This window comes from Phyllobates terribilis, unplaced genomic scaffold (assembly GCF_046119375.1).
Source record: "Phyllobates terribilis strain yellow unplaced genomic scaffold, ASM4611937v1 Scaffold_7__3_contigs__length_470593459, whole genome shotgun sequence".
NCBI classification, from domain to species: Eukaryota; Metazoa; Chordata; class Amphibia; order Anura; family Dendrobatidae; genus Phyllobates; species Phyllobates terribilis.
Genome location: NW_027362767.1, coordinates 253,110,026 through 253,125,873, shown reverse-complemented (window position 1 = coordinate 253,125,873; position 15,848 = coordinate 253,110,026). Strand labels below are relative to the sequence as shown.

The window sequence follows — 15,848 nt, the reverse complement described above, 5'->3', positions numbered from 1 at the left end:
TGCATCTCCTTGGCAGGAAAAACGCTGCGGAAATTCCGTTCATTTTTTTGACGCTTTTTTGTACATCAATGAATGCTTTTTGGAGCTAAATAAAGTAATTTGGTGGGACATTGCTTAAACCCTTGGATTACCGTCAGAACTGGGGTGAGTATATTGGTTAATTTAAATGATTAAAGAATGTCTGTTGTATTTCAAATAAATGGTTTACTCTGTGTCTGTGTGTTTATTTAACTCTTTACTTTACTTTAATTAGGTTTGGTCAAGAAAAGGTCTGACACCTTGACATCACCAAATAAAAGAGCTGGGTGTCAGCTAGTCCCATTCACCCAATCTTCATTAGCATTTCTATTCATGTAATTTATGCGGCTGTTTTGAGCTACTATTTTTAGCCTGAGAAGGTGCCATTTGCAAACATGGTCCCTGGCCATTAATAGCATCTCACAGCTGGTTCGTTAGCCGCTACGTCCCCACGATCAGCACTAAGCAGGGCTTTGGATGCAGCGGTGTTCTAATGCCGCACTTTTGTTGTCGGTATATGTGAATCCACTGCATTTAATGACATTTCAATTGGTCAACATCTTCACCGGAGACTAGCATGTCCGCTACAGAAATTGACATGCTGCGGGTGAGTTTGGGTATGTGGCCACAGTCAGGAGCCGCTGCAGATTTGACGCTGCGTGTTTATACAGCGGCAAACCTGCAGCGTCCAGATGTTACAGTATAGTGGATGGGATCTCTAGAAATCCCATGTCCACTATGCGTGCATATGAGGCTGCGGATCCACTGTGGACACTGACATGCGACACGTCTTTCAGGACCGCAGCATGTCAAATTCTCTTGCGGAGTTGCTAGTCTCCGCAACAGAAATTTGACCATTAGAATGTATTGAATGCGGTAAATATGCATGGTTCAGTGAACATATGTGGCTTTACCTGCGTTCAATAGAATGCAACGTTTTGGACGCAGCAAAAAATATGCTTTCAAAGCGCTGTTACATCCGGATCGTGGACACACAGCCTATAAATTAAAAAAAAAATGCCGTGGGCTCCTGCGTCATTTTTATAACCAGCAGAGAGAAAGCCGACCGTTGGGGGCTGATATTAGTAGCCAGGGAAGGGGCCATTAGCCAACAATGTTCCCTGGCTATTAATATCAGCCCACAGCTGTTTAGCCTTTACTGGCTAGATTACAAGGGGACCCAAGAAAAACATTGACGTGTGGCCCCCCCTATAAAATATAACCAGCAAAGGCTAAAAAGACAGCTGCGGGCTGATATTAATAGCGAGGGAAGGGGACATGAATACTAGCCCCCTCCACAGCTATTAATATCACCCCTCAGCAGTCCCAGAAATGGCGCATCCATAAGATGCGCCAAATCTGGCGCTTAGCCTCCTCTCTTCCCACTGCCCTGTAGTGGTGGTAAGTGAGGTAATGAGGTTGGGGTTCACGTCAGCCTTGTATTGGCGGCTGACGTGAAGCCCAGGTTAGTAATGGATGGCGTCTATAAGACACCCCCATTACTAACTGTGTAGTAAAATGGTTGCCGCTTTTTCAATAAAAGACACCACCAGAATAAAGTATTTTAATGAAATAAAAAACACGTTTTTTAATTTTTTATTTTATTTTTTTTATTGTACGGGTCCACGAAGCCATCGATTTTCTGAAAAAAAACGTAAAATAACAAACAACCATATCCCTCACCTGGCCGCCGTCAACGACGCAGTCCACGTACCGCCAACAATTGTCCCACGGCGATCCGGGTCACTTCTACAGCAGTGACATCATTAATGTATACTGACAGGGGTGTAAAATTACCCCTGTCAGTGTATATTGCTGTGTAGGAGGTCACTGGGGTTGATCAGCTGATCAGCCCCGCTGAGCTCTCAGCACCATCACCCTGGGAAGGTTCTTCAGAATGTTCCCAGGGTGAGGTCACGTGAACGATCAGCTGATTGCTCACGTGACCGCAGGTCCTGGAAGCACAGTATACTGCTGGGAGCGAGCGCGCTCCCTGCAGTATACCGCCGGGAGGAGAGTATCGCCGGGAACGAGGACACCGGGGGCCGCTGGACAGGTGAGTATAAGGATTGTTTTTTTATTCTTTTTTTTTTTCACTGCCGGTGGTTCCTGTCTCTGCTGAGGAGAACTACTGCTCCCCTCAGCAGCGCCGCTTTCGCTGTTATCAGAGGGAGTGGCAGTTGGATGAGAGGAGTTGTAGTCCTCCTCTCCCGACCCGGGTACCACCCACACCTCGTTTCCGGAGCATTTCCCGCTCATTGGCTTTAATTGAAACGCAGCAAATCTGCAGGTATAAATATTATAGCTGCAGATTTGTTGCATTTCAATTAAAGTCAATGGGCGGGAAATGCTTCGGAAACGCTGGGCATAATGGTCATGCTGCGTTTTTTTCCGCATTGCTAATCCTGAGCGGAAATTTCCACATCATGTGCACAGCACATCAGGATTAGCATTGCTATAGCTGGCAGACCTGTTAAGAAGCGTTTTTGCAGCGTTTCCGCGGCGGAAACAATGTCGCGAAAACGCATCAAACGCTTCATGTGCACATAGCCTTAGCAAGTACATTTAGTGCAGCAAAGATTCATCTCCACTAAGAGCACTAAAGCAGAGATCCTTAGATCAGGAACAGAACAGACATTTATAGGACATTTCAGAACTTTCCCAATTTTTTATGAAACCATTTACAGCTCATGCTCCATTGAACTACTGTACCCAATGTATTATATATTTTAGGAGTCGGTCCATTTTATACTGACTCTGATTTCACCAAAATGGACACAGACTCCGACTCCACAGCCCTGTGTGCAAGGGTCCAATTGTAATTTGTCACAACTCCTATAGAGGAATGTAAAGGCTGCTGTAGGACTACCAAGGAGATACTTTGCAATAAATGTGGAATACGGTGGTTCAGAGTCACCGCTGCCGAATGGTTCAAATATACGATCACACACGAAGGTGAAACATGAATGCGGTTTATTTTGTCAACTCGTTTCAAGGTTTTCAAACCTCTTCATCAGGACCAAACTTGATGTGACTGTATATTTGAACCATTACGCAGCGCGTACTCTGAACCACTGTATTCCACATTTATTGCAACAACCACGATTATAGCTCTTAAAGGAGGCACAGGGTGACCTCCAATTTGTTGTATTATCCTTTTGCCTGAGAACATTTATTTGGCTGAGTTTTTGGAAGCTAAACCTCATCTGTGTGTTGAAAGGAACAAACAATGAGGCATTGACCAGTGCCAGGGAAAGCATTGTTACCTGTCCTTCAAGCGTAATATTTTACTTTCTGCTGACGAGAACTTTACTGATTTGAAGCTGCCACAAACCACACACTTCAAATGCATTTCTCAGACTGACAAAGAGCAGCTTTCTTAGAAGATTAATGGAAGGATTAGCGGGGAGCAGGTACACCGAAGAAAGTATGTACAGGTGGGCAGTGTGGAGTAAAGCCAAGCACTGCTTACTTTCTGCCGAAATGTATGTTTACATAAGCTCGTCTAGTCCTATCGGTAGCATAGCACAACCGGTAATAATAGTATCGAATGTCAGCTTTGATTAGTCCGAGGGACGGTAAACATTCTGTGGGGCCTGACACTTTGAGAAGCCATTACACTTATATGGAAGCAATGGAATCCTTGTGTGTGTGTTTATTAGGAATTGTTATGGTGGCACATGAATGTTGGAACTGGTGGTTAGTTGCTGGAAACTATAACATAATGACAGATTAGTGCAGCTGATGAAAAGTGTGAAATAGTGGCTCAGTAGTTTGCATTGTTTTCTTGTTGCACAACAGCCCTTGATACAAATCTGATTAAGGGCAAAATCTGTTTGCAGTTTGTATGTTTTTCCTGCATGGTTTTAATCCTGATACTCTGGTTTCTTCACTCTCCAAAAATGCACTGGTGGGTTGCTTTTCTATTATATTATTCATCGTCTAATAAGAAAATGAGTTACGGTATCACCCACAGGTGTCCTGCAAACTAACAGCCTAATATATATGCCTGTGCTCAGTTTTGGTTTTGTGGTCCATACATGGACTGTATAATATGTTCGTATGTAGCCTAATGTAAATCAAATTAGTCCTTCGTTAAAGAAGGTGTCTCCCCCCCCCCCTCTCCTTGCATGCTTGTTTTAGTAAATACCAGGGCTGTGGAGTTGGAGTCTTTGTCCATTTTGGTGGCGTCTGTATAAAATGGACCTACTACTAAAATATATATAAAGAAATTGGGTTCAGTAGTTCAGTTCAGTGCAAGGGGTGCTGTAAATTTTTTCAAATGAATTTGGGAAAGTTATGAAATGTTCTATAAATGTCTGTTCTATTCCTGATTTAAGCTTTTAGTTGAGATGAATCTGTGCTGCACTTTATGTACATGCTCAGGAGTCAGGAAAATTGAGGATCCGGAGTCGGTGGTTTGGCTTACCGACCCCACAGCCCTGATAAATACATTGTATTCCCCTTTAAGTAAGAAACCAGAGCATTTTTTATTTTAACTTGGCACTGGTATTTTCCTCTCCTATTCCTCCTGGAAGTTTGTGAATAAATTTTGGAAAGAGTCATGTACTTATATACTGTGAGCAGTGATTGAGCTGTATCAGTCTGTGTAGAGATGCGCCCCCAACTGATAACACAGTTTAGTAAATTTTAAGGAGGAATAACAGAGGAACTATGCAATACAGAGATGTAAGAAAAGATGAGCAAGAATTGTTATATATGGGGAGTACAAGTACTTAATAAAATGGAACTATTAGGAGAGGTGATGACTCCTCTATAATGCTAGTAGAGTGGGCACCTAGAATAATGGCATACTGACGCTAGACACTGCTGCTTTGTTGCTTGGGTAGGGCTTTCCAATAATATGCAATTTCCTATTATATTTTTTTCATTTGCTGCAAACTACAGCTTCACTTTACATTTGCCATCTCTGCCTCCTAATAATTTAGCAACCCCACTTAAAGTTTGTGCGCCTGCCCTCAATTACCCCTGTATATCTTTTCTCCAGCACTGATTAATTCCAGTAAACTTGTATAAGGGTATGTGCACACGATGCAGAAATGCTCAGGATTTTTTCCTGAGCGTTTCTGCATCTCTCTGGCAGGAAAAAACGCATGCGGATTGTATATGCGGATTGTACATGCGGTTTCCTGCCAGGGACATGCGGAAATGAAGCGGTCTTCACTTTCATTTCCGCATGCGGGTTGACAAGCGCTTCCCAAGCGATTTTAGCATCACTTGGAAAGTGCTTGTCAACTTTACACTATATAAATCCATGCAACCGACATGGATTTATATAGTGTGTGAGTGTCAAAAAATAAAAAATATATACTTTACCCTCTGATGGCCCCCGGTGTCCTGCTTCGCTCGGTCCCGGCTGCCGGCAGTGAAGACTTTAGGACCTTCCGACGTCAGCGTCACGTGACCCGTCACATGACTCTGACGTCAGCGAAGGTCCTTCATTCAACCCCGAAGTGCCGCGAACCAAGCAGGAGCGCTGCGCGGGCCGTCAGAAGGTGAGAATATATGTATTTTTTATTTTATTCTTTTTTTTTTTAATGGTACCTGGGTCTGGATGAGAGTCCTCTCCTCCACACCCGGGTACCATCCGCACATTAGACCGCATGAAAAGCGCATCAACATATACAGTGATGCGGATTCCATGCGGTCTAATGCAAGTCAATGGCGGCAAAAGAGCAGCGTTTCCGCAAAATTAATTGACATGCTGCGGATTTTTGACCGCAGCGTTTACGCTGCGGAAAAATCCGCATCATGGGCACAGCACATGCGGATTTCAATTGGGGAACATTGCTTCCCTTCTACCATGCGTTTTTCATGCGTTTCCGCGGCGTTTACGCAACTGCAAAAACGCCGCGGAAACGCATTAAATACGCATCGTGTGAACTCAGCCTAAGGCTCAGCGTACACAAACTGATATGAATAGTGGGAGATGTACATCAAAATTACTTTTACTACACGCTCAGGAAATAAGCAGAATACATGGTAAACATGACAGGAATTTCTAACAGATGTTCTCTTTATCATAGGCTATCTACGTTGATCTTTACACTTTATTTATTTGTGCATTTGCTGCAAAATCTCACCTGTAATTCGCAATCTGGATAGTCAACTGCAGCAATATATTTTTTTAATTATTATTTTTATTTATTATTATACCGCCATTAATTCCATGGTTCTTTACATGTTTAACCCTAGAACGCATACCTGGAGCCTCGCAGGCCCGCCCTGTTAATTGTTTTCTATTTTCTGCAAGATTTCTTTAGTTAGAATTTTGAAACTCTAGGTATTCCTCAGGTATATAGTTGTTTGTCATTTCCAGTTGGTCATTTATTTATTATTTGCACACGGGCCTAAAAGGCCACAGCTATGTGAAAGTGTAGATTTTTATGGTCATGCGTTCTAGGGTTAAAAGGGGTATTCATAGCAAGCAACAAATACAATAATTTGAAGAAAAACGAGTTGGTGACTAGTACAGGAGGAGAGAGGACCCTGCCCGCGAGGGCTCACAATCTACAAGGGATGGGTGAGGATACAGTAGGTGAGGGTAAAGCTGGTCGTGCAGCGGCATGGTGGAGCGAGGGTTACTGCAGGTTGTAGGCATGTCGGAAGAGGTGGGTCTTCAGGTTCCTTTTGAAGGTTTCCACGGTAGGCGAGTGTCTGATATGTTGGGGTAGAGAGTTCGAGTAGGGGGGATGCACTGGAGAAATCTTGTATGTGATTTTAGGAAGAGGGGAATAGAGAAGGTGATCTTTGAGGATTGGCGGTTGCGTGCAGGTAAGTACCGGGAGACAGGTTGTGGATGGCTTTATATGCCATGGTTAAGGTTTTGAACTGGAGTCTGGGCAATGGGGAGCCAGTGAACGGATTGACAGAGGGGAGAGGCCGGGGAATAGCGGGGGGACAGGTGGATTATTCAGGCAGCAGAGTTTAGGATAGATTGGAGGGGTGCGATAGTGTTAGAAGGGAGGCCACAGAGCAGGAGGTTGCAGTAGTCGAGGTGAGAGATAAGGGCGTGCACTAGTGTTTTTGCAGATTCATGGTTGAGGAATGTGCGGATCCAGGAAATATTTTTGAGCTGGATTCGGCAGGAAGTGGAAAGGACTTGGATATGAGGTTTGAAGGAGAGATCAGAGTCAAGGGTTACCCCGAGGCAGCGAGCTTGCGGGACTGGGGAGAGTGAACAGCCATTGACTTTGATAGATAGGATAGATGGGGAGGTTGAGCGAGATGGGGGAAAGATGATGACTTCAGTTTTAACCATATTAAGTTTTAGGAATCTAGCAGAGAAGAAAGATGAAATAGCCGACAGGCAGTGTGGGATTCTGGTTACTAAGGAGATGATATCAGGTCCAGAGAGGTAGATCTGTGTGTCCTCAGCATAGAGGTGATACTGAAAGCTGTGAGACTCTGAGCTGTCCGAGGCCGAAGGTGTAGATGGAGAATAGTAGGGGTTTTAGAACTGAGCCTTGGGGGACACCAACAGATAGGGGGCAAGATGAGGAGGTGGTGTGTGAGTGGGAGACACTGAAGGTCCGGTCTGTTAGGTATGAGGAGATCCAAGATAGGGCCAAGTCGGTGGTGCCGAGAGATGAGTGTGTATGTAGTAAGAGGGAATGGTCTACTGTGTCAAAGGCAGATGACAGGTCCAGAAGGAGAAGGACAGAGTAGTGTCGCTTGGATTTGGCGGTCAGTAGGTCGTTGGTGACTTTAGTCAGGGCAGTTTCAGTAGAATGGTGCGGTCGGAAGCCAGATTGGAGGCGGTCAAAGAGGGAGCAGGAGGAGAGGTGGGAGGACAGCTCAAGATGGACGTGTTTTTCCAGTAGTTTTGAGGCATAGGGGAGAAGTGATATGGGGCGATAACTAGACAGAGAGGATGGGTCAAGGGATGGCTTTTTGAGGACGGGTGTGATCGAGGCATGTTTGAAGCATGAGGGGAAGACATCAGTTGTTAGTGACAGGTTGAAGAGGTGGGTTAGGGTTGGGATGAAGACTGTGGTAAAATTTGGGATGAGGTGGGATGGGATTGGGTCAAGTTCACAGGTGGTGAGATGTGACTTGGAGAGTAAAGAGGAAAGTTGATGTTCCGTAATGACGGAGAAGCTGGTTTTAGAGGAGGAGAGTTGAGTAGATATGAGGAGGGACTGTGGGGACTTATGGCAAAAACTTTGTCTGATGGTATCAATCTTCTACTTGAAGAATGAGGCAAAGTCTTCAGCTGAGATGAGTGGAGAGGGAGAATGTGCTGGGGGACGGAGGAGAGAATTAAAAGTACTGAATAGCTGTTTAGGGTTGAGAGGCAGGGAGGATATGAGAGATGAGAATTATGTTTGTTTTTCTGCAATGAGTGTGGACCTGAAAGTAGTGAGGGCCTGTTTGAATGCGATGAAGTGCTCGTTGAAGTGGGACCTTTTCCATCTCCGCTCAGCAACCCTGGAAGCCCGTCTCAGTTCTTTAGTCAGGCTGGTGTGCCAGAGTTGTCTGTTGATTGTGCGAGCTTTGGTATGTATGAGGGGGGAGACCGATTCAAGAGCTGCAGCTGTTATGGTGTTATAGAAGGTGGCAGCAGCATCTGCATCATGTAGAGAATTTGTCTGTAAAAGGGAGGAGGGATTCAGAGAGTGAGTGTAGGTTGAGTTGTTTGAGATTTCTGCAAGGGTGTGCAAGTTTTTGGATGGGGGATTGTGGACCTGGAGAGGGAGAGAATGTGATTAAGTTGTGGTCATAAATAGGGAGAGGAGAGTTAGAGAGGTTGGATAGGGAACAAAGGCGGGTGAAGATGAGGTCCAGTGTGTGTCCATCTTTGTGAATGGCTGCGAAAGACCATTGAGAAAGGCCAAAGGAGGAAGTGAGGGATAGAAGCTTGGAGACAGATGAGTGGGAAGTGTCAATGGGGATGTTGAAATCGCCCATGATGATAGTGGGGATGTCAGCGGAAAAGAAATTAAGTAGCCCGGTAGTGAAGAGGTCTAAGAAGGTGGTGGCTAGCCCTGGGGAGCGGTAAATGACAGCCGGTTGGAGGGGGAGTAAATGCGCACGCAGTGCACTTCAAAAGAGGGGAGAGTAATGGAGGGTGGCAGTGGGATATGTGCGAAGGAGCAGTTGTCTGACTGGAGAAAGCCAACTCCTCCACCATGCTTGCCGCTGGGGCGGGGGGTGTGGGAAAGGTGGAGTCCGCCATACGAAAGTGTTGCTGGAGAGGCTGTGTCAGAGGGCATGAGCCAGGTTTCGGTGATGATGAGGAAGGAAAGTTTGGTAGTAATGAAAAGATGGATGTAGGAAAGTTTGTTGCCAGCGGAGCGAGCGTTCCATAGAGCTCCTGTTAGTGAGACTGGGGAAGCGGTGGCTGGGCGGATGGGTATAAGGTTAGAGAGGTTGCGGAAATGTGTGCTAGATCTAGAATGAAAGGTGACTGTGGGGATGTGGTGGGGGGCCGGGATTTGGAGAGATATCTCCAACAGTGAGGAGGAGCAGGAGAGGGCATGAGGTGGCTGTCTGTGCTTAGAGATGCAGGATTGTATGTTGAGGTATAGTTCTGAGGAGGAGGTGAGATGGATGGGGAGGATGGAGGAAGAGATGACCAGTTCCTTACTAGGTGTAGGGATTAGGGGGGTAGTAGAAAGTGAAGCATTATAGAAGAGAGAGTGGGAACATTGTTTACTGTGACTCAGTATCCAGTTCCCTTCAGGTTCAATTCAGGTCTAATTCAGAGCTGTATACTTCTTTAATACACACTTCTATGCTACTTTGGCAGTCGACGTCTTGCTGACGTCCAGCTCACAAATATATTTGCTACAAAGTGCAGGCAACTGTTAAACAGAGGGGAGTGGCCTCTGCTCATCTATTTCAGAAAATTAACACTGGGTCAGATGCTGGATATTTAAGCCACAGTAAATAAGGAGGTCATAAATTAGAGTGGGGGTAGACCAGTGAGTAGGTGAAATGCATGCCAGAGACTAATGCCAGCAAACTAAGGGAGAAATCACAGCATAGGCAAAATTGGGTTGCATACCAGAGACTAATGCCAGCAAACTAAGGGATAGTGAAATATACCAGAAAATGTGAAACCATTTATTTCCAAAGCCATGTATTATATCACATTACATTCAACCTGAGGGTCAAGGTTGCCATGTATGTGACACAGAATTTTCTTTTTATTAAAAAAAAAAAAAAACAGGGACAAACAAGTTTATTTGATGTGCCAAAAGTTCATTACAAACTTGCCATTGGATTCTCCCTATCTATGGATGGCTATCGATTTTGGAATCTGCAGATTGATTCACCCTTTCTAATTGCAAACTGGTATGGACATTGAGCTGATGTGTGAGGCTTTGGGTGTTTTGTGGAAGCCTGCCCAGGTGTCCAAAGACTGCAGATCACACCTAACTTTACCCCTTCATGACCAGAGCATTTTCTGTTTTTGCATTTTCGTTTTTTGCTCCCCTTCTTCCCAGAGCCAGCAATTTTTTATTTTTCATTCAATATGGCCATGTGAGGGCTTATTTTTTGCAGGACGAGTTGTACTTTTAAACTCCATCACTGGTTTTACCATATTGTGTACTGGAAAACGGGGAAAAAAATTCCCAGTGCGGTGAAATTGCCAAAAAAATGCAATTCCACTGGTTTTTTCACCACGTTAACTGAATGCTAAAACTGACCTGCCATTATTATTCTACAGGTCATTACGAGATCGTTGACACCAAACATGTACAGGTGATCGGCATCAAAATTTAGAATTTGACTCCTCAAAAAGAAAATAGCAACAAACATAGTCTTGTGACATAACAAATTAAAGCCTGTACAATTGTGAACAAAAGTATGCCTCTCCCATCTCTTATCATAATTCTAGCCCAAGATATGATAACAAATGTAAAGTCATACAAACCCAAAATTCAGGTTTTTCCAAATGTGAGGCAGTGACTGGGATCGTATACGAGGGACGTTATATATCCCCCAGAATGTGTACAGAGACCTATTAAACCCGTTGGAGTGCATTGCAGTCACAGACACAGCTGCGGCTGCAATGCAGGAACGAAGGTGAGCATTGACCTGGTCAGGCTATCTGGCTAAGGCAGAATAGTAAAACCCGGCAGGGCCTTCATTTCTTGGAGGAGGCTACTGGAAGGCAGTGGGGCGGCCTCCTCCCTCCAACCCGGGTTTTCCAGTGGCTCTTCCACAGGTCCTTTAAAAACCCTGCATTAAGGAGTAGTGTGGTTCAGTGTTGGGACCTGCGCTAGGAGTATAGCAGGAAAGCTCGGTGGGCCTGTTTGGCTGGGGATTTATGCAGAGGTCCAATAATACTGCAAATCCTGCCCCGAATGTCAGCTGACCACACCCACTGCAAGTTTCCGTAGCCCCTTGGTACCTCTGCCAGTGATAGAGGTACCTTTTGAACGGATTGCAATGGACTTGGTAGGGCCCATTGTAATCTCCGCTCGTGGCCACCAACATATACTGGTGGTCGTCGACTATGCCACCCGGTACCCGGAGGCTATATCGCTACGCCACACCTCGGCAAAACTGATTGCACGGGAGCTGTTTGCCATGTTCTGTCGCCTTGGGATACCTAAGGAGATCCTGACTGATCAAGGGACCCCTTTTATGTCCAAGGTGACGAGAGAACTGTGCAAACTGCTGAGAATAAAACAATTGCGTACCTCGGTGTACCACCCTCAGACCGACGGGCTAGTAGAACGGTTCAATAAAACCCTCAAGTCCATGTTAAAAAAGGTGGTTGCTAAGGACGGAAGGGACATGTTGCTACCCTATTTGATGTTCACTGTCCGTGAGGTACCCCAGGCTTCCACAGGGTTCTCTCCCTTTGAGTTATTGTACGGCAGACACCCTAGGGGTCTGTTGGACGTAGCCAAAGAGACGTGGGAACAAGAGCCGAATCTACATAGGAGTATAATTGAACACGTGACTAGTATGCAGGACTGGATCGCTGCGGTCATGCCCATGGTGAAAGAACATCTGACAGAGGCTCACATATAATAAAAGAGCCACGGTCAGATCTTTTAGCAAGGGCGATCGGGTGTTAGTACTGGTACCCACAGCCGAGAGTAAGCTCATGGCCAAGTGGCAAGGGCCATATGAGGTTTGAGAAAAGGTGGGGGAGGTAAATTACCGGGTGTATCAGTCCGGAAGGAGGAAACCTGAGCAGCTTTATCATGTAAACCTGCTAAAACCTTGGAGAGATCGAGAGTGTTTAGTTACAGACGTCACTCCAGGCATGTCGCTAGAGAGTTCTCTACCTTCAGCCAGGGATGCATCCAGGGGAGAGGTCAAGATAAGTGATGCTCTCACTAAACAGCAGCGATGGGAGGCTCGCTCGCTGGTGCAGCAGAATACCGATTTGTTCTCAGAGCTACCGGGTAGGACTATGGTTCTCCAACAAGACATTGTCACCGAACCTGGGGTAAGGGTACGAATGAACCGAACCTGGGGTAAGGGTACGAATGAGACCGTACCGGGTACCCGAAGCCCGGAGGCAAGCCATCAAGCCTGAGGTAAAACAAATGCTCCAGTTAGGCGTCATCGAGGAATCACGGAGTGAGTGGGCTCGCCCGATCGTACTGATCCCGAAACCAGACGGATCGTTACGCTTCTGTAACGATTTCCGGAAATTAAATGAAGTGTCGAAGTTGGACCTTTATCCAATGCCCAGGGTGGACGAGCTGATTGAGAGACTGGGGCAGTCTCAGTACTTTACCATGCTCGATCTCACCAAGGGTAACTGACAGGTACCTCTCGTGCAATTGGCGAAAGAAAATACTGCCTTCATAACTCCGGAGGGTCTATATCACTATGTGGTCTTACCTTTTGGGTTACATGGGGCCCCGGCTACATTCCAGAGGCTGATGGATATAGTGCTCAAGCCCCATCAGGAGTACACGTCCACGTATCTAGATGATATCATCATCTTTAGCACCGACTGATATACGCACCTATCCCAGGTACAAGCAGTGCTGGATTCTCTCAGAGCCACGGGATTAAAAGCAAACCCCTAAAAATGTATGATAGGGCTAGAGGAAGCCCGATATTTGGGGTATGTGATTGGCCGAGGAGTTATCAAACCCCAAATCAATAAAGTTGAGGCCATTAAAAACTGGCCTAAACCGTCAAGTACTAAACAGATGAGGGCGTTCCTTGGCATCCTTGGGTATTAATGCCGGTTTATACCTAATTTTGCTGGGAGCAAGGCGGGCCTGACCGATCTCTTGAAAGGGAAAAAATCGGTAAAGGTTCAGTGGAACTTTTAGGCTGAAGAAGCGTTTCAGTCCATGAAATTGGTCCTCATCAGCCCCAACTTCAAGGAAATCTTCATTGTACAGACAGATGTTTCGGAGGTAGGCCGAGGGGCGGTATTGTCACAAAAAGTGAATGGTGAAGAGAACTGGGTCACCTAGTTGAGTAGAAAGCTTAACCCGGCAGAGAAAAACTATAGCGTGGTGGAGGAGGAGTGTTTGGCTATTAAGTTCTGCTTGGTGACGGACCACTCACCCTTGGTATGGATGAGGAACGCCAAGGAGAGGAATGCGCAAATCACCAGGTGGTTTCTGTCACTGCAGAATTTCAGTTTCTCTGTAGAACATCTTTCTGGGAAGTCGCAAGCAAACGCGGATGCCCTGTTCCGAGCACCCTGTATGGTGACAAATGGTCAACCCCACAAGTTTGAACAGACGGGAGGTGACTGGGCAGTGACTGGGATCGTATACGAGGGACGTTATATATCCCCCAGAATGTGTACAGAGATCTATTAAACCCGTTGGAGTGCAGTGCAGTCACAGACACAGCTGCGGTTGCAATGCAGGAATGAAGGTGAGCATTGACCTGGTCAGGCCATCTGGCTAAGGCAGATTAAATAAAACCCAGCAGAGCCTTCATTTTTTGGAGGAGGCTACAGCAAGGCATTGGGGTGGCCTCCTCCCTCCAACTCGGGTTTTCCAGTGGCTCTTGCCACAGGTCCTTTAAAAACCCCCTGCATTAAGGATTAGTGTTGTTCAGTGTGGGACCTGCTAGGAGCATAGCAGGAAAGCGCGACGGGCCTTTGAATAGCTGAACCCACGCCTGGGAAGGCTCTGCACCCGTCAGGCTCTGAGCAGCCCGGCGCGGCCGTTGCCCCCGCCAACTGTTGTTCATGGACTTATGTTAACCCGTCTGGGAACCGGACGACTCTTCTGTTTTACCCGTGAGTTACATGAATAAAAGCTACTTATGTTGGACTTGCTTGGGTCACTGCCTCAGTTACTGCATGGTGTGAACACCGCCGCCTTACAAAAACTTTTAGAAATCTATAAAACAGTAACTAATGAATATAAAAATTCAAAACATTTTTAATTCAGTAGCATTTCAAAAAACAACAAAGAAAATAAATATACTAAGATATCAGGTAAAAAAAAATATTCAGATTTGGATCACTTGATTGAAGTAACATTTTCATTTTTTAGGCTTTTTCCACCAGGAAGAGACTTCATCTTATTCAATATAAGTCAATGGGAAGGCTAAAAAAGACGCCTGGGTATCTTTTTTAGCATTTTGTAAGTGTTAAAAGAAAAACAGCAAAAAAAAAACTCTCGCCAATGTAAAGGTGCCCAATTAACTCTGGAAAACGGTAACCAAAAATGCCGGAGGAAAAAATGTTGAATACAGTTCAGGAATTAACCAAAAACACTTAAGTTTACATGCCTGAAAAAAGCAACAATTCCTGATACATCCTCCACTTGAAAAATGGACGTTTTTGACTGCCGGGAAAAGGTACAGTGTGAACAAACGCTAAGACACAGTTGGAAGCTTACACGGGACATATTTAGTTTAGACCATTTTTTCTTCTATTTTCTCTGTTTTGCTGTCATAAAGTCCCCATTCTGTCAATCATTAACGTTGGTCGCATGCAGTTGGTAATTCTGAAATGTCATCATGGATTAAACCGGTTAGGAAAGAATATTCCTACAGACAACAGTGAAATCTAGTCCTATGTAAGTTCAAGTCAGGTCGGTGGAAAGCTGTTTATGTGCTTAGATTGGTAGTTTTATCATTGCAAGGTATTAGATAGCTTTGTGTATATAGTGAGTGCATTGGTTTAAATGCAGTTTCTAGATTGCAGATTTATTCATAGATTAGATACAGGTTCTGCAGCTTTGAGAGAGGGAAACAATCATTATGTAGGAGGCTAATGCTGACACTTCACTGCTTTGACACACAAGCAGATATTTAGATGAGAACAGATTTTAAGTGATGCTTGTTAGAAGTCAATGTGAATCTTACTTGACATTTTAAAAGCATGCACATGGTACAGCCTGGGTGACGGTTCATGGGGCCCTAGTAACTCTGCCACTGACTGACTGGTGCTTCCTTACATCACTATATTGAAAGCGATATGCAAATAAAATCAATGCTTGTTGAGGAAATAACCCATAATATGGCATCTGGGTATGGAAGAGAATACAGTAGCAGGTGACTTGGAGGAGGATGGGTTTCCTAATTCAAGCTGCAAATTACACACACACAAGTATTTTTCACATAATATATGTATTTTATCTCTAATAACATGTAATCCTTTTTTTTAAGTATTTTTTTAATCTTCATGTATTGGCAGCCACTTAAACCCCAGGGAAGCATATTATTTTTACACATGAACCCGCATTGTACGTTGCAACCCAGCAAGCCATTAGTTTATTAAGCAAGTTGACACGAGGGAGTATTGACACAACGCTGGGTTTCATTATAGCAGCTGCAGTATCAGGTTAGTCTCTCCGCCTTTTAATGAGAGCGCATAAATCAAAACGTTCCAGATTCATAACGAGCTAAAT

The 15,848-nt window shown here is 45.0% G+C and overlaps 1 protein-coding gene across 15 annotated transcripts in view; it reads left to right on the top strand.

Annotated features, from left to right (window-relative positions):
* Positions 1–15,848, top strand: part of RALGPS1 (Ral GEF with PH domain and SH3 binding motif 1) — a 540,676-nt gene that overhangs the window by 15,330 nt on the left and 509,498 nt on the right. Inside the window, exon 1 of one of the 15 annotated variants that reach the window (XM_073640265.1) lies at positions 3,324–3,445. The exons of the other annotated variants lie outside the window; for them this stretch is intronic. The gene's annotated coding sequence lies outside the window, so the exon portion shown is untranslated. Of the gene's footprint in view, positions 1–3,323; positions 3,446–15,848 lie in introns of those variants that run through there. 15 annotated transcript variants of the gene reach the window in all.